Source organism: Triturus cristatus, chromosome 7 (genome assembly GCF_964204655.1).
Source record: "Triturus cristatus chromosome 7, aTriCri1.1, whole genome shotgun sequence".
Classification (NCBI taxonomy): domain Eukaryota; kingdom Metazoa; phylum Chordata; class Amphibia; order Caudata; family Salamandridae; genus Triturus; species Triturus cristatus.
In genome coordinates this window covers 1,361,680,747-1,361,701,000 of record NC_140590.1, presented here as the reverse complement: position 1 = coordinate 1,361,701,000, position 20,254 = coordinate 1,361,680,747, and the positions used below count along the sequence as shown (strand labels likewise).

The window sequence follows — 20,254 nt, the reverse complement described above, 5'->3', positions numbered from 1 at the left end:
GGCAGAAAACGCTGCTTTAAATATTTGATGTGAATGTTCTTTAACGCGAAATAAAATGAATTAACAATGCTATCTATGAACGACAACAAATCTCTGTTTTGATACGATCTCACTGCTGCTTCTCTGTATTCAGTCGACTGAAGGTGCTATTGTCTAAAGACTAGTTAGTACGTTAACTATACGCGATAGCCTACGTGGTACAATGCTAGCTCAAGATGGACGCCACTAAAACGTGCGTAGGGAGGCGCGTTGTAAGTCTTGTGTTTATGACGGAACTGGGTCAATTGTGTTGCGTAGTTTCGTAAGGGGGCGTGTTCAATGTTGAGTGTTCTTTGCATGGATACGGGAACGTGATATCGACGTAGACTACTATTGCCTAAAAACAGCTGTTTTCAAGGGGAGGTGTCCAGCTTTGTGAAGTTGAATGACTGCGCCACACGAGGTACAAGCCTATAGACTTTCTTGTTACAAGAAATCAATTACGCGTGTTAAAAAAAATGCTAGCTCTCCCTCAAACTAACCAAAGATTGCGCACGGTGCTTTAAGTGGGATTGAAAATGTGTGGGGGGTGAAGAGGGTGGTCTCCAAAAGTGACTGGCCGAAAAGGGTAACTAGAAAATATTTCGAAGAGGCGCAGTCTATGTAATTAAGGGTTGTGGCTTAAACCATATGAAATAAAAGCATGTACTTCGCACCGCGTGCCCCCCCCCCCCCCCCCACACACACAAATTGGGTTTCGTTGAGTTTTCAGTTATTGTATCTGGAGTTAGGACCATAGAGTTATTCAGCAAGGGCACCAACTTATGTGGCAGTGTTGATTTATTTATGTGGCAAGAAAAGCCAAATTATGCGTATAATGCAGCTTATGTGATTTATTTATGCATTTTTCTATAGCGTGAACTATACCCAGAGGCGTCAGAGCGCTTTACAATGGAGCGAAGTAAATTACTTGTAATACATGGTATTACTTCATTATTTTGTCAGTTTTACTCATGGGAATTTAGTCTGGGTAAAGATTTCACCTTATTAGTACCAGTTTAACCAACCAAATACTTAAATAGGCAACTGGAAGCTGACCAGTTAACCGTTGCAAAGGATCTTCAAACACGAGGCAACGCATGTTGCCACATTTTGTTAACAACCTTTGTTCAGTTTGAGCTAGAAGGGGGGGGGGGGGTAACATCAGCAGATTGAGCAGCAGATGATGGGTTATGTGGCAGATTCGTAATAATGCAAAAAAAAAAAAAGCAGCTGTCGCAGAATCACATAATTCCAGAGGCCCCGCATATAGCAAAACAGCAAGCTGTATGCTTAAAACAATCCAGACTTCTGATTGAAAATGTTTCATTCCCAAAACTACGAGACTTTGAATTAGCATTACTAAGGACTGCGGATCGGGTAATAATTTCCATATTGTTTGAATCACTCCTTTCTCTTCACATCACTTTCCTAAGCGTCTCTCATCCTGTTCGACATACTTTTCTCCCTAAATCTCTCTGAAATCCTCTATCAGCATATCTTACACTTCATCTCTTTCCTTTTCAGTACAGCCTTTTCACTTTCTCTTGCATGTACCTCTTTTTATCACCTCCCCTTCACCATCCCACCACACACAATACATCCACTCACCTAGAAGGACTGCATTTCCTTTTCCTTGGGCCTTGCGCCTTATTGTGAAAGCTCTGTACCTCCTTCACAAACCTTTCCACAATTACAGTTGGTACAAGTGACTAAAGTACTTCGAAGACTAATAATTTTAGAACAAGTACTTTATTACCAATATACACCACCCACAGGAAAAACCTCCAGCTCGATGTGGCTCATCGAGGCAATTGTCAAGAAGTAGAACTTACATTCCAAGCTCGAACGCAGAATGAGAACTTGACAGCCTGCACGAGCCACTTACACGCAAGCCATAAACATAACACTTCTCCCCCCTCTATTTTCAAACAGAAATAATGTAAATGCAATAAAGATAGTACAATGCTAGGAATATATACATAAACCCACGTAAAGGCATGTAAAGTTAGGCAGAACGACTCAAGATGCATAATCCAACATCCATGCAGGTTTCTTCCTGATTCTTTTGCCCATCCCATTTGAGCTGTTCCAACCCTCCTCCACACGACCGTTGCTAATGTCCACATTAGGCTCACCCAGAGTGGTATCCACACTTGTATCCTCCACCTCCTTATCCTCAATGAGAGAATCAGTGTCATCCCAAATGTCATTTTTAACTCAAAAGGGGGTTTTAAAGTGATCTTTCATCTCACACAATCTAAATTCATGTGTTGGAAGAACTCTCCACAAACCAAGCAGAATTCCTTTTTGTTCTAGCAACTCTTCATCTCATAATTTCAAAAGGAGTATATCCAGTCATATCATTAATAGTTGTGCGATACATCCAAACTGTTTTGTGAACACGTAATTCCCAATCATCATCCTTCACACCAGCAGATTGGACAGCACCCTGAGTACTCTGCTGAAGCATTTAATTATGCAGTTTCCACTGAGATAATATAAAGATGTCGTACGATGTTTCAAACCTAATCTATTAAAGTAATACTTCACTTTGAGAGATAAAAACTATACACCGTTGTCCATGATGATTTGAGTGGGAATCCCTTCCTCTGTGAAAATACTGTCTAAAAAAAAAAATACAGCATCCGTATCCACCTTGTCCACAATCTTGACAATAGGCCATCTTGAAAACATATCAATGGCAGAAATAATATACTTAAACTCATTATCCACAGGGCCCATAATGTCTACAGCAATGGGTTCCTATAGACCATTGGGAATACAGGGAACACTCATGTTGGGTCTTAGAGTCTCGAGAGATTTGTCTGCATTAGCACAAACCAAACAATTCCTAACTGTGCGTTCAACTAGTATGTCCAACCCAGGCCACCAAAAAACATGTTTAACAGGCTGGTTAGTCCTAACGATGCCACCATGACCATCATGACACAGCTTGATAATAGAATTTCTTAAATGCATAGGAGGAACATCTTTATCATCTCTCCACAAAATGCCATTTGCATAAGATAATTCATTATGCACCTCCCAAAAACACCTTAAATCAGGACTTAAGAAACTCTTACTGGGCCATCTGTTTTTGATATAAGCAAGTGCTTTTTGTACAGTCACATCTTTAGTGTATGCAGCCTACCAAACTTGTTTCTCAATTAAAGGAATGTCCTCATCATGCTCTAAGGCAATATGGAAATCATCCCAAGCATTGCCCTTATTCTCCTTTATCTGTAGGGGCATCCTTGATAGAAAATCTGTAGAGATATTATCCTTACCGGAACATACATTGTTTTAATAAATAAAATCTTGAAGTATCATTGACATTCTCTCAATGCGCCCTGAAGCCTTAATCATACCATCAGTGGTGAGGAGATTAACCAAAGGGTTATGATCACTTCTCAAATCAAATTGCTGTCCCCAAATAAAAACCTTGAAGTGTTCTAGAGCCCATACACAACCTAATGTCTCCCTTTCTATTACCGAAAACTTTTCCTCAGCAACAGTAAGTGCTCTGGAAACATACACAATGATAGCCTCCCTACCACCTTCTTTCTTCTGGGATAAGACAGCCCTAATCCTTTGTAACTAGCATCAGTGGTGAACACACTGTGCAGATTGGGATCAAAACCAGATAAAGTTGTGCCTTCAGCAATAGCACATTTGACATCCTTGAACTCTCTCACATTCTCCACACCAGCTTGAATTTGCTCTTATTCTTAAGGAGTTGTCTAATTTGAAGCACTCTACAAGAAAAATTCTTAATGTACTTGGCGTACAATTCTGTAAGCCCTAGAAATGATTGTATATCATCTTTACTTTTTGGGGCTGGAGCAGAAAGTATCGCAACAATCAATTCTGGTTTCGGTTTCACACCATCCATGCATAACACATGATATAAATACGTTACAGAATTCTTTGCAAACTTGCGCTTTGAAAATTTCACTGTTAAACCCCTCGTGTTCAGAATTCCTAAAACTTTTTCCAGAATTAAGTCATGTTCTTACTTATCCTTCCTATGTAAAAGAATGTCCTCCTGAAAGCACTGGACGTTATTAAGTTGACCAAATAATGAATGCATTAATCTTTGAAAGACAGCCGCAACTGACGCTAGTCCGAAAGGCATTCTTTTGTATTGATAGCACCCTACAGGAGTGATAAATGCAGTATATTTTTTACAATCCTCATGCAGCACAATTTGATGGTACGCTGCAGATAGATCTATAGTTGAAAAATATTTGGCCCCCTTTACAGAAGACAGCATTTCTGATATACGAGGTAAAGGGAATTGATCAATGAGAATATTATTATTCAAATATCTCAAGTCTATTCATAAATGAATATTCCCATTAGAATGTCTAGCAATAATCACAGGAGATACCCATTTAGAGGACTCAATTATTTCTATATCTCCTGCTACTAAAGCACCCAGTTCCTTTTCCACCTCCCTCCTGACTGTAATGGGTATGTTTCTTGCTTTAATATTTTTAGGTCAAGCATCCTTTTTTAAGAACAATGTTGTGTTCAAAACCAGACAATTTTCCAATTTTGTTACAAAAAACTCTGGGAAATGTATTAAGCATATACTTCCCAGTAACCTCACCTTTTTCTAACACCATCACATGTTCAGGGCTATTGAGATTAAGCAAAAATACCAAGTTCACCCTGATCAAACCATCCTAAAACTGAGGGTCCGTTCTTAGAAATGTACAATTTACCTAGACTTTTAACGGTTTTTGAATCTAAAGATCAAATTGCGAAAACCCAATAAATCTATCCTTTCTCCAGAATAGCCTTCAGGAGAAATATCTGGTTCTTCCAGTGCAGTACCTACGTTTTCTGTGAACTTGGTTTTCCAAGCATTCTCAGTGATGATGGAGTAGGGAGAACGGGAATCAGCATACATTTGTATTTCTACCTCACCATAGTTTTTTTTTTTAACAGTAGCATTATCCACATTGAGGATCTTGTCCTGTTCTCAATCCGTGATGTGGAGAATACATTTTTCATTACTAAATGAAGGAGAATGGCCTGCTTCCTCTTCACTAAAATCACCGTCTTCAACACACTTTACTTTTTGTTTCAATTTCTTTCTGCATACCTTCCCAAAATGCCCTACCATGCCACAACTGAACATTTTTATTTCAAGGCAAGACACATTTTACTATTGGCAAGATATGATTGACTATCACACCTAAAACATTTCAAACCCTCTTTAGTACGATCTCTAGATCTTTCTTTATCTTTATCTACTTGGTTGTACTCTGTTTTATGAACTGCACTCTTAGTAGAACGTGAACCAGCGCTAACTTTGCCAAGACATTCATCACGCCTCGCTTCAGACTCAGCTTGTATGACTTTGGCACTTCTGCTGGACATTTCTGCCTTCCTAACTAAAGCCAGGATATGTTGTAAATTGGAGTCCCCATTTACCCACATTCTCTCTTGGATAGATGCATCCTTGACATGCATCACTACCTGATCTCTGATGAGCTCTTCCTGCAACGATCCAAATTGACAGTTTAAAGATAAAGTTCTGAGCGCAGCCACATACTCATCAAGCATTTCATCATGCTCTGGTTTCCTGTGAAAAAATGTGTATCTTACAATACCAATACAAACCTTGGGAGAGAAATGTCTATCAAAATCCGCTATAGAACAATCGAACACATTTCTATCCCTTTCCCCACCAATTACTTTAGGCATCTGTGTAAATGTTTTTTAAAAATTCAGGACCTATACAATGTAAGAAAATGTTTTTTTGTGTTTCGCTGACATCTTTCCTTGGTCATCTAAAATCTCGATATAGTTTAAAAAGAAAGGTTAACATTCAACCCACTTCATGCATAGCACTCCTCCAGCCAGCCAAAACGATTGAGGAGGGTTTAACTAAAAAATGGGCTCACACATGTCCGAAACTGGCTGAAAATGAGAGGTTTAATCACAGTGAAGGTACAACAATGAGACCACAACAAACCAGAAACAAAAGAGTGCACCAAGGGACCGGTCAAGTTACTAGGTGGATGAGCAAAGTCTAAGAAGACACTAAAAAGAAAATTGCAGGAGGACAGTTGAATACAAGTTTGAAGGATTCCGCAAAAGTGTACGCTGTTGAGCTAGTGGGAGTAAGCAGGAGAGAACAAATCCATGGAAGGAGAACAAAACTTGGCAAAACAGAGGGACTAGTTCACTGAAAGAAACAGAGCTGCAGAAGTAAGGAGCAAAAGTTGCAGCAGCTCTACCTAGTACTAAACCAGTGTCCCCTCTTCACCCTCCGATTGCCAACAAAAAAACCATGTAGAACTTATGAAGATCACTCGTAGAGACTTACGATTAATTCAACTGGATGGCGGATCTTACCACAAATCCCTTCACCAAATGAGGAACAATTAGATGTATGTTGTTGTTGGTGCAGAGAAATCAGCATGCAAAACCCAGTAGGCTGGAGGTAATTAAATGGGTTTGAACTGGTTTAAAACAGCGTCACGCCATGTGCATACACTAGAAAGCTGACCACGAAGAAAAAATTGAGTCACGTAGACTAGATCGTGCGTAAGAGCACGACGTCGCAACAATGATCGAAAGACATGCTAGGTGGGCGCGAGGCAGTGGCGCAAGGCTTTTGAATTGACAAGACCACCCAACTGCCACCCATGAGTAAATACCTAAATAAAATGGAGATAAAGGTACAACTCACGTCCAAAAGGAAACTGGCGGAACAGGTGAACGGTCAAGGGCTTCTCCAGAAAAGCTGCGTGGAGAAACTGCATGAGGAGCATCACGTAATGAACAGCTGACAAGGTAAAGTGCACATACAGCAGGGTTCGTTAGGGTGGTGTGCGGGTCGTTGCCACAGTTGTAAAGTACTCCAGAGATGAATAATTGAAGAACAAGTACTTTATTATGAATATACACCACCCACAGGAATAACCTCCAGCTCGATCTGGCTTGTCGCGGCAATTGTCAAGAAGCAGAACTTACATTCCAAGCTGGCATGCAGAATGCAAACTTGACAGCCTGCACGAGCCACATACACGCAAACCATAAACATAACAGTAACATCTGACTACACACTGTCCACAGAGGCAAAGGACTGGATGAGCACATAGCTTACTGTGTTACTGTGTACTATGAAGTACCGGTGAAATCAGTTACCATCACCGTGCTGTAATTTTAACTAACCATAATTTAAATAGTCAAACGTGGTAATGCCGAATCGTGCTTCAATTATTTAGAATTAGTGCTATGCTTGTAACATTGACCTTCATGTTGTCACATGCTTTAAAGATGCTCCAACATCTGTTACTTTATAAGTACTTTATTTGTACAAATACCCACACACTTCATCTGGGCACTAATGGACTATACCGCTAGTCAGCGCCTCTCTAACTTCATCCCCACTCTCCCAAGGTTCTACCATCTGAACCTTGTTGCATCATAATGCCCCAGGCATCGTAGTACGGTGCCTATAAGGTTTTCATACAAAAGCACGCATAGTGCCCTGACATAACACATCCCTTAATTCAGACAGTAGATAGAATTGTTGTCTATGGCCTTCATTGGATTCCTCTATCATGAATACAGATACTAAATCTTACTTATATGACTCAGTTATGACATGAAGGAGTTTCTGGCTGCTGTACTAAGACTCTTTAAGGCTGTCAGCAGAGCGATGGCTCTAGCATAGCTTTGGGAGTGGGAAGACCCAGAGGGTGGTGAGTGGCCAGATATTTTCTGTCTTATTTATTTTTACTTTTGGAAGCGAAGAAGAGGCTGTGTTACGTGAGACTTCCTAAATACTTTTCTGCCACTGCATAGCATTAGAAATCAAGGGCAAATGATTTTGAGGGCCATACATACCATACAATTGTCGATGGGTAAAAGGTCAATAACATGGATGTTTTTAGCCTTAAAGTTTTGAATAATACTATAGACAACTTGAGCTTTGCTCTCGTTTTCTATTTCATGTCACTCAGAGCTCACCGATTGAAAAAATCAATGTTATTCACTATTGCACATCTATATTTGTATACATTGGAGCCTGCAATCCCTTTAAAAGGCCATCTCTAATTTTTTGATTTCAGTAGAGTTTTGACACCTCTAGACGTCTTCTAACAACAAAATGATGTAGCTGCTCAGCTGTAGCAAAAATATTACAGGTGAGTTGTGACATCAAAATGCCTGCTGCCAGCAGCCAAGGTGAACGGCAGGTCACACAGCATAATTGTAAGGGTGGGTGGAATTTGCGAAAGTGCCTTTCGCAAAATATCGCGAAACGGCAAAAATTCTCCGCGATCACTCGAAATTTCACGTGATCGCGGAGATTTTGTGCTGATTAATGCGTTACTGAATTTGACCTTCAACTCGGGCACCTGCTTTATTTATATCTGTAAGACTTACAGATATAAATAAAGCAGGTGCCTGAGTTGAAGGTCAAATTCAGTATAAGTAAGTGCTTCCTGTTGAGGTTTAATTTTTGTGACAGGAGCATCGTGCCAGAATGAATCCTGCCCTGCATATTTATTCAAGAAGATGCCACCGTTTTGTGCAATACCTAATTGACTTTACAAATATATGTTCTCCGTGTTTGGTGGTAAAAGCATGAAAAAAGAAAGAATTGTAGTAAAATAAAGGCAGCTAAAAGGCCACAAAATTTAAATTTTTGAATGTTGTGCCTCAAAATCTGTGTGAGTCCTAAACCATCATTTCGACCAGCTGTGCAGACACTCTAAAGCGTGTGGGGGGGGACGTTTCAAGATATTTCAATAAGTAAAGTCGAAGGGTGCACCTTGACAAGTATGGCAGGCTCCTGGCACACCTATGTCCATGCGCCTCATGAGAGCTCCATTAAGAACGTTTTCTTCATTTACATGAGATATTCGTGACCAGCTGACATATTCAACATTTCTGGAAGAACAGGAATATGCCTGTTATGAGAAGATATTGTCCTGGGGAGGCTGGGTGTCAGCAGGGGTGATTCAACGGCTAACTAATAAGAGTAAACAAACAGAACATAAAAAAAAAGAGTTTTGCAAGTCCGATATTTAGCTTATTACATTTGAGACCAACTTACCAAAATAACTAAGGACTATGCTTGCGCGTGAGCACTGAACTACTCGGCAAGCACTGGAGTGGAAAAAGCAGGGAAAAACGAAAACTGAAGGACTGTAGAAACATATGTTCAGTGTTACCAACTGATGCCATAGAGAGAAAATACTCAGTACACATTGATAGCTTGCTTGGGGTGTGTAGAACTCATTGTGATACTGCGCCCTGGCAAAGGCCGCAATACTTTAGCAAAGTATAACAGCGAATTTAATTTACATGTACCTGCTTACTTAAATCCAAACGAGACGTGTGAATGTTGCTTCCGTAGCGGTTTGGTTATCGGTTTAATTAGGCTAACCATTCAGAAAAGCCCATTTTACCTTAAGCACATGTGCCCTCGGAAGAAGACTTATTCTGTAAATTGTCCCCAACGCAGATAGAAGCCCTGCCCAAGCGCATACACTTGTGACATTTATTCATGCATGTTTATATTGCTTTTTCTACAGAGCCGACTTGATCTAGAAGGGTGTCAGAGAGGTTATAAGGACTAAGGGTGGGCGACAATTTCCGCTTCCCTCGCGGATCGCGGAAGTTTCGACATTTTCGCGTTCCGCACGGAACGTGAAAATGTCGAATTTTCGCAATTTCCGCGAGCGGAACGGAAATTGTCGCCCACCTTACATAATTGCATCTGTAGGTTAAACGACGAAAGCAGATACTGACTTTTCGGTATTCTGATGTCTTTTTTCTAAAATGAACAGTGATCAGAGAAATGAAGTACATATGGCACCATGTTTATCTTTTGCATGCTAAGGGTCAATGCAGGAAAAATAGAATTTCTGTGCATGTTTCTACATATTTTGAAGTGTGTCATTTTTAATCTGACAGTAGTGATTCCAGTATTTTTTTCAACCAATTACTGTCAGTCGTTTTGTATGTTTAATTTAGCATATTTCATTTTTTTATGTCTCTATCAATGCTGTTTCATATGAAAGAAGATGCCAGCGATGTACGGTTTGCGGAGAGGGGTGATAGGGTGACCATTTTTTCAGGAATAAAATATCTTCTTCCATAATTTAAAAGTATATTTGAAGTCACCTTGGAGTTCCACAACCTCATAAAGTTCTTCAGCCTTGTTCCCCCATATGGTCATGTAACTCCGCAGTGACTTTCAGTGCCTTAATAATGTATGCCCTGGGGCATTTGATCTATTTTATAGATTGGCACCAGTTAATAATTAGCATGTTTTTTTACCTGGGGATTCTGAGTAACATCAAATAGACAACAAGTTGAAGCTCTAGTTGTCTGTGATGTCACTCAGAACCTTGGGATGAAAAACATTTCAATTATTCACTGTTACCCACCTTTCATTTTGTTATGTACTTGTAATTGTTCCTCATGCATGTTTGTAACATTCTTTATCGAGGACACGCGGCAACCCCACGTGCCCTCGCATGTATTATTTACTTACAAGTGTGCCTTGCATCTCCCGGGCGATGGTTGGGATTCCATGCCAGTTCCTGCTGTGCTGGATTCCATTCGGCTTCTGTGGGTGCGTCGCAGGCTCCTCCTATGGAGTAAACTTCATTGAACGATCAACCTGCGTCAGAGTGATACTTACACTACATATTGGCGACGACCGGATCTTTCCAATTCTTCGGCAGCCTCCCGACGCCCATCTTATGCCCAGCAAGCCGCCAAATTCAAAGCCATGCGCCGACAGCTCCCCGCCCGTGCTGGAGCTTTACCACCATACTGCCAGCAAGTTCAGCTTTCAAACTGCCAGTCGACAGCTTCCGACATGCTGCCCGTACCAGAGTTTCATTGGGAACCCGCTCAACTCATTGTAAGTGTTTCTGGATTTTTTTAGCTTTAATATTTTTTTGGGGCCCACCATTACTGCGCGCTCATAGACTCGCAGACATTCCACTGCTCTCTCCCTGTGGGCGAGCGCTCTCAGGCATGCTATCTCCACCGGGGCATGAAGTCACATGATGTCCAACGTGGCGGCCATCTTGGTGCAGTTAATTCCTCATAACTGCACCGATAGCTACAGCATTTTCATAAACGTCTTCTCCTCTGCGTTTTGGGAGCAATCCTTCTACCAGCAATTTCACATTTACTGTTCCTGCTTGCCACTGCGCTTTACTTCAATAGTGCACCGAATATCAACAATTTAATATATCTATATCTATATATATATATATATATATATATATATTTATATCTATATATATATATATATATTTATATCTATATTGCAAATCACCCACCACCTCCTTTTTTTTTTTTTTTAGCCAAACCAGGTTAAACAGTGGTCAGAATGGCTCAGACTTTTTGAAAAATCATCTTGTGGCAATCGATGCTGTCAATTACAGTCCACAAAGAAAATTTGCTCTATTATTTGGCAGTCTTGGATGTGCTGCTCAACAGATCTTCAATAATGGGCCACATATTCAAGCTCCTACCAGTCATTCTGGCGATTCACAATGGAATATTTACATCAAGACTCTTGACCAGTTAAAAAAACAATTTGCAACAGAACCCAAAATCATGCTAGAGCGTCACAATTTCTTCAAGTATAAAGAGTCCGAAGGTGAAAGCATGGAAGAATACGTTGCAGAACTCAGTATATTAGTGTCCACTTGCGAATTTGGTCCCACTGTCGACACCAGCTTATGTGATCAGTTTGTATTTAGGTGTTCTTCACAGAAAATACAGGAAAGAAAATTAAGTTGCCGCAACCCCATCCTTGATGAGGTAATTGACTTAGCGAAGAGCATCGAACGTTCTCTAATTTCCACTAAGGCCCTGCATAGCGATGCTTCAGTCAGCACCCTGACAACAGAGGACAATGCTCAAGCAGAACACATATGTGCTGTGAACACAAACTACAAGAATACCAGACCTATCAGCGCAAAGCTCACTCCTTTTGTTTCAGATGTGTCTCCAGGAGTCACATTGGTAGCTTTGCCAGATGCCCAGCTTCAGCAAAACGTCTCTTATGTAAGAAATTAGGCAATTTTAGGTCATTCTGAAAAAAGTAATAACACCAGTAGAGTCAGCTGTATTGACACACAAGTGGGTGAATGCACTGACTCAATTAGTAATGTAAACTTAACAATAGAATGTAATTCTGTAAGTGTTCCAATCAAAGGTTCCACCTGTGAGGCCAGCATTGATGGTGCAACTATGCATATGATAGCATATTCCAGCTCCCCTATTACCATTTTGAGAGATACCGCACTACTCTGGGATAGAGAACTGTCTCCCAGTGATGTCAACCCAAAGGCATTTGGCAAAAAGGACATAGACATGCTAGGATTCTTTTCAGCCAAACTAGTCTGCTTGGGTTGAAAAACTGTCACAAAAATGTATGTAGCTGTCAGAGGTAAAAATATTATCGGGTGGCGGGATTTAGCAAAAATAGGCATTATTTTGAAGCCTGGTTCTGATAATACTATTGTCTTGGGGGATTTACTGGTAGATTATGTATGCAACCTCAAAGATCCTGTACAAGGTATTCTTATTCAATTTGAGAACCTTTTGCGCGAGGATGTTGGCAGTGTATAAGGTTTTGGGCATTACATAAGGCTTAAGCCCCAGGGCTCAACCTGTGGTTCATAAAGTAAGACCTATTCGCCTCAGTGTGAGAGAAGTACTCAAAACCAAGCTGAAAAGTTTATGCTCTCAAGGGATCATCGAACCTTGTAACTCCGCACTTTGGGTCACACCCATCGTGGTTGCACACAAAAAGTCTGTATAAATCAGACTCTGCGCCGATTTGAGGAGTCTTAATGCCAACATTTTCATAGACTGACATCCCGTCCCTAAAATAAATGAGTTGTTGGCCAATTTGGGAAGTTCAAAATGGTTTTCCTTGATTGATTTGAGGTCCGCCTATCACCAAGTTGCACTAGACAAAGACTCAGGATCTCGCTATGTTTATTACACCATTCGGAACCTACAAGTACCTGAGATTGCCATTCGGTTTGGCGTCTGCTGCAAGCGTCTTTCACAAACTGATGGATCATCTGTTTGACAATCGTAGGGACGTACAGGCTTACCTGGGCGATGTCCCAATCCATGCTGATACCTTAGAAGAGCATAATCAGTTGCTACATCAAGTTTTGGATATTTTTTCTCATAGAAACATGACAATAAGGAAAGATAAATGCAAATTTGCCACAAACAAATTGGATTATCTGGGTCAAACCATATCCAGCTCAGGGATAAAACCCAAGCTGTCACTCATCAAGGTAGCAAGGGCTCCCAATGACAGGGATGCCTTACGCTCCTTTCTTGGCCTCGCTGAGTACTATGCTAGGTTTGTCCCCAAACATGCGGTAGCTGTGGAACCTCTCAGGTCCTTATTAGGAAGAGGAACAAAGAAGACATGGTCTCAAGACAAAGAAGCAGCATTCATCCAGGTTAAAGCACTCATTGAGAAGGCTCTCGCCTTAAGTGCCTTTCAAGAGAGGCAGGCTTCTGTTATCACTGTAGACGCGAGTTAAATGGGTCTAGGAGCTATTTTTAAAGCAAACATGTAAAGAAAATACAGTAGCGTTCGCCTCACGAGCCCTCAAACAATGCGAAAAACAATATAGCACAATCGAACTGGAAGCATTAGCTTGTGTATGTGGCGTCCACAATTCCAAAATGTACATCTGGGGTCGTAAATTTATTCTACAAACAGACCAAAAACTCCTGGTGCACATTTTTTCCAATGGAGCAAATAATCTGTCGGCAAGATTACCAAAACTAGTGTCCAAACTACTAGAATTTGTGTTTGAAATTAGGCATGTTCCAGGAGGAAAAAACATTAGTGCAGACTGTCTTTTATGAATGCCCGTAGAAGATGTTGAAGAGGACGACTTTGTGGATGATGTGGTCAGTGTGGCATTTGTGGATGCCATTAATCTTGAATTATGTGCAGGCTTGAGTGAACTGGACTGGTTGACTGCTTGTCAGCAGGAGGAAACCTGGAGCAAAGTCTGTGAGCACGTTGTTCAAGGTTGGCCAGAAAAAAGACCACTAAGCAGGCCTTTGAAATCATTTGCTCAAGTAGCAGATGAACTGTCATTAGTCAATGGTTTACTAATGAGGGGGTTTTTGTATGTACCTCCTACAAAATTGAGGGATTCTATCATTAAATAAGCACACCAAGGCCTTTTAGGCTCTACCAAAACCATCATGAGAATTGAACAGTACTACTGGTGGCCAGGAATTGACGCCCAGGTAAAGTTCTTAATTGACAGGTGCCCTGAATGTCTCACATCTTACAAACACTGGAAGACACACAACATCCCTTTGTATCCTGATGCAGCATGGGAGAAACTAGCCAGCACTTTACTATTCAAAAGAGTCTGATTAATATATTCACAATAACAGCATTTTACCGATATATAGAATATACTGTTCTTGGGTTTCCTTAAATTTAAAAAATATTTTTTGATTGAATTAATCACTGACTGCACAAACTCACAACTTTGGTTTTTTTTTCTTCTGGCAACTTTCTCTTTCTCTTTTCACTTTTTCCCAAATGCACAATCATCACTACCTGGTGACCTACAATGGGGATCTAAGCCCTCTTATTATCGTTTTTATTATTTACAAATATACATGAACTCTTTTACAGTTTTGAGAAAGTCCAGGTCGTACTTACCCGAGGGCGAAACACTTTTCGGCTGTTTTGCTACTTTACCTTCAGAGCATCAATAATAAAAGTACATATGAAGACCATTTTATGTAACTAATAAAGACATTTCTTAAAACAAACAACGGATTACGGTCTCCTCCGGATAATCAGCTCCATCACTACTCAATACACCTATGTTATACAAAGAGGAGAAAATGCTCAATTCCTAAACAAACTGGTTGACTGCTTGTCAGGAGGATGAAACCTGGAGCAAAGTCTGTGAGCATGTTCAAGGTTGGCCAGAAAAAAGAACATTAAGCAAGCCTTTGAAATCATTTGCTCAAGTAGCAGATGCACTGTCATTAGTCAATGGTTTACTCATGAGGGGGGTGTTGTATGTACCTCCTACAAAATTGAGGGATTCTATCATTAAACAAGCACACCAAGGCCATTTAGGCTCTACCAAAACCATCATGAGAATTGAACAGTACTACTGGTGGCCAGGTATTGACGCCCAGGTAAAGTTCTTAATTGACAGGTGCCCTGAATGTCTCACATCTTACAAACACTGGAAGACACACAACATCCTTTTGCATCCTGTCCAGTATCCTGATGCCACATGGGGGAAACTAGGGTTAGACTTTTCAGGACCATTCATTTTATTACCTGATCATATGAGATACTTGGTACTTTTGATAGACTATCATTCAAAATGGATGTTCTTTTGTTAAATCTACAGACTCTGAGTCAGCCATTGAATTTTTGAAGCAAGTTTCCTTTAACCTCTTCGGTACTCAGGACGGACCCCGGCCATCCGGCGTCACGGGGGGCCGTCTGAAACACACCCACTCATTAATTCTCCCGCACAGCGCCGAAGGGGTTATTGAAGGTTCACCCAAACATATAGTCACCGATAATGGTTCACACTTTACATCTGTTCGCAAATCCACATTTTTTGCACAACATGACATCATACACTTGCAAACAGCTTTGTATTCCCCTTCATCCAATGTATTAGTAGAAAGGGGCAACAGATTCATAAAGGTAGGGGTGCAAACCGCATTGGCAACCAATATGGATGTTGGAATATTCATCAAACAAAAAGTGTGTTATTATAACACATCCCCACATTGCACCACAGGTGTGACACAATTTTCACTGCTTAGAGGCAGAGAAGCTCACAGAAATCTATTTCCATGTTGGTTAAATGATCGGGCAGACAAGGTTACCACTTTGAAAGTGAAACCTGTTTCCAAAGTGACATTCTCACAGCATAATATGAAAGAGTACTTTGACAAAAGACACAATTTATCCTTGCAGCCATTTGCTGTAGGTGATTGGGTGCTCATAAAGAGCCCCATTAAGGTCACCAAAGGGCAATCAACTTATTCAGCTCCATTCCAGGTGGAAAGAGCTGGCAAGGCTTCTGTATTATTAGTGGGTGGTGGAAAAAACGTCAATTGTTCAGATTGACACCTCAGCAAGCCAACATCATTGTCAACAGAACTAAACCGTTTTAGAATCAGACTGGGCAACCTGGGTGCAACCTACGATGAATATAGCAAATAAACCTTTGCATCAAGGTTTCACACCTGTTTCTCTTCCCACTTCAGCTTCAACTTTTGGGTGCATATCTGCTAGTCCTATTAACTCACTGTCCATTTCAGAAACCACCCCTCTGTCTACCCCTACTGACACTTCAGTAGTAAGGTCCCGCACAATCAAAGATCCTTCAAAATTTAGAGACTTTGTAATGTACTAATCTTGTGGTTGTGTTTTGTTTCCGCCATGATTATACCTTTACTTGTGTATAATTTTTCCTTCCCTCGCAAAGTTTCTTTTATTTTTGTTGTTTTAAAGGGAAAGGTGATGTAGTAATTGTTCCTCGTGCATGTTTGTAACATTCTTTATCGAGGACACGCAGCAACCCGCGTGCCCTTGCATGTATTATTTACTTACAAGTGTGCCTCGCGTCTTTTGGGCGATGGTTGGGATTCCATGGCAGTTCTCGCTGTGATGGATTCCGACTGGCTTGTTTAGGTGCGTTGCGGGCTCCTCCTATGCAATAAACTTCATTGAACGATCACCTTGCGTCAGAGTGATACTTCCACTACAAATCTGCCCTCTAAAACATTTACCCCTGATTTCAGGAGCAGGGGTAGAGGAGTGACGGGGGAGCCATGTATAATATGGTCCCGCACCCAAACATTAAATAAATACCTGCTATCCTGGTACCCACCCTAACACCCTCTGTTCCTTCCCTCCTCACCAGAAGTTGTGCTCTCTGCTGTCTGTTGACCTCCAGCTCTGCATTGACAGGCTTTCTAAAATGCCTGTCAGTACAACCGAATATTTAATTATGACAAGGCAATAGCAAGGACCGATGTTTGGTTCCCACTGTTGCTACATCATCATAGTGAATAACCAGTTTTAGAATCTGCTTATTCATGCTATCCGCTTCCAGTGGAAGCGAAACATAACTATTCCCTTGCTAAGCAGAAATACCACCATTTTTGTTGTCAATTTATTTCATGTAGAAATGTTAGGTAACAATCAACTTTGAGCATTAATGATTCTTATGGTGAATACGAGACACAATTGATGAAGTAATACCATTGCACTTGACACTAGTTTAATATGATATTTAGAAGTGTGTTTACTAATTTGCTTAGTGTCCCACATTCTCATGGGCACCATTTTTGATAAAATGGATGCTGCTCTATTCATCTTGCTCCTGACCATTCCCTTCTCTCCCCACTGTCTCCACAGAGAACAGAACACTGTGACACATCTGGTTATTTGTCTTAGAGTGCATGTATCAGGATTTAAACTTCCCTGTGTACTCAAAGTAACAAGTGTCCAGGACCATTCCGCTGTAGTTCCGATGTGGACCTGGCAGAACACACTGGTGTATATGGTATTGTTCAAATAGTGTTTATTGTGTTGTGCATCTCCATACAGCAGCAGCACAGAAGTTGCTTGATTACTATTTAATAGAAGGTTACTGTTATGTACTGAATTCTTACATGTCATGTTCCGATTTGTCTAAAATGTGTTACCACTAGTCATCCAAACAAAAGAGAGGAAGTAAAATGGGTGGGCTATATTTAATGAGGTCCAGCGTACATGCCCTGGAAAGACATACAAAGAAAGAGTATGCTGTTCCTCCTGGTCAGGGGTGATTCTGTGAAGTACACAATCTACCCTGGGTAGAGATAAAGTGAAAAATGATGTCAAAAAATGTAAAGGGAGTGGGGCACCCACAAGGGTGGAACTAAAACCCTCACACACCCAGCAAGCTAGGTGTCATGCTTCATCATCTGGGTTTTGCTCCTCGTCGGGTCGGTGCCGCAATACCCAACGGGCACCCTGTAAGGGGCTCTTTATCGGAGATCTTTTGTTCCTTGCCGTAAGATGAGTGCAAGTAAGGGCCAGGTAGGTGTAGATGTTGGTGGGTGTATTAAAAAGGGTTGATTAGTCTGAATAACGTCATTTATTAGGTCAGTAAACCACCCTATTTAAAAACCGTGTGAGTGGCGGTAGTCTGGACTCATTAAGTCAAGGACTAACAACGCTCAGCTCGGATGGTCAACATGTTTCTCGCCTAATGGTCAGGAGGATCCAGCGGCAATTCATCAGGACCAGTGTGGTGCAAACTATCTACAATCGTGAGGGTGTATGACAGGGTCTCACATATATGTGTATGTACCTAGTCAAGTCTGCCCTAAGAAAGTGTGAATTAATCTATCACTTTCGCAATGGAGTGGCCTAGAAGAAAGGGAAGCAGCATAGAAGGCCAACAAAAATCAATTAAAATCACTTTATCATAAATGTACATTAGTGTGATGGAGCTGAAGACTCCTCGTGTGCATGCACTATATAGGAAGCAAATGCGCTCGGATATAGTGATCATGCACTAGTGGATGCAGTATGTGACACAGTGTCAAGGCAGTATTTAAAAACTTAGTTCAGGTAAAACCTAAATCGCGGTGATGATGTCATAAAACTCACCTAAAAGCTAAACTAGTACCGCTCCAATCGGTGCGTGGCGAGCCTTTTGGGATGGCGTGGTAGCCTCCTGTAATGTACAGTAAAAATAATCTCAACTCGGAGAGTATATGAACAATGTACACCTGCTGTGCGCAAGGTGCAGCTAGGGACATGCAGACTATGGTCCCCAAGCCCGCAGGCGGCAAGGAACACCGTCCGAGGAGAGCCCCACCCCAAGTGCCTGACTGGCCGCCCACGAGAGCAGGCAGCCCATGTCAGCGTCAGTCAGCTCACCCCAAAACAGCGCTCACCAGTCCACCCACGCGTCCAGAGACCACAGTTCATCCGACAATTTCTACGCGGACCAAGCAGTTACTCACGTTTCTGATGCCCAAGGTGGTCGTAGGACCTACCCGCTCCGCCGAAACCGGGAAATGATGTTCACTTTCCAGCGCTCCATTATAAACCGGTTGAGACAGGTGAGAATGTGTTACTTAATTGGGCGTCCAGTGTCATGTGATTCGTGTATGAAGACCCGCCCAGGTTCTACGTGACTGTGGGCGCCATCTTGGAAAGGGGTACTTAATAAGAACCGGATAGAGTAGAGACAGTATCGGTATCCTTTAAGCAGTGAGAGTGGCCCAGTTGAAATCTAGTCACTCTCTTGAGAAGGAGCTATAATGTACAAAGCCCTGTGTTAGTTAATTCTTGATGTGCGGGTTGCACAGCAGAAGGAGACATGTTGGTTGTGGGCGTCGCACAGAAGGATGAGAAATGTGAATTGGAAACAGGGTGTGTCTAGAGCCACCGGCACAGCGTTAACGCACAAGGGAAGTCTAGCTTATACTGTAAACCAATCGGAGGTAGGTATCCATTCATATCTGGACAACCCCACTTCACATTCGGAGAGTCACAGGAGTGTAGACTAAATCATAATACTGTAGAAGCAGTGTAATCCTCTCAGTGCGTCAGTGCACCCCATGGTATATCATCATTCAATCCTCTCCTATCAGCTGTTAGTCTGTGTACCCATCTTTGTTCCAGTTTGAACAGTGCCTGAGATGTGATTCTCGGGTGTGACTCCAAAACAACCCATCTAAGGGAGTCTGGTGTGTGGTGTAAACTCTTAAAGTGGGTGTACAGTTTGGTGGTCTCCTTCATGCATCTTATATTGCTCTTATGCTCGGTGATGCGTGTTCTAATAGCTCGTGTCGTCATCCCTATGTATATTAGTCCACAGGGACATTTCAGTAGGTAAATGCAGTTGGTGGAGTTGCAATTCGTATGGCGTGTAAGTGCCCATGTGAAGGTATCAGAAAGGGTAATCTCCTTAGTGGTTATCGTCTGTTTGCAGGAGGTAAAATTGCCACAAGGGAAATGTCCAACGACTGGTGGGAGCCCCCATAGTGTTCCCTGGGGGTTCTGTATTTCGTTTCTGGCTGGCCGTGTGTGGATCAAAATGTCTTTGAGATTCTGGGTCCTCTTAAATGCGAACCTGGGTTGAGGGATGGACAGCTCCCCAGAAGATAAGATCCCCCAGTGTTTTTT

At 41.5% G+C, this 20,254-nt stretch overlaps 1 long non-coding RNA gene across 1 annotated transcript in view; it reads left to right on the top strand.

The window, feature by feature from the left end:
- The first annotated feature begins 309 nt into the window (after positions 1 to 309).
- The window catches only part of LOC146812062 (uncharacterized), an 80,491-nt gene continuing 60,546 nt past the window's right edge, over positions 310 to 20,254 (top strand). Inside the window, exon 1 of the long non-coding RNA XR_014965862.1 lies at positions 310 to 442. This is a non-coding gene — a long non-coding RNA (uncharacterized LOC146812062). The remainder of the gene's footprint in view (positions 443 to 20,254) is intronic.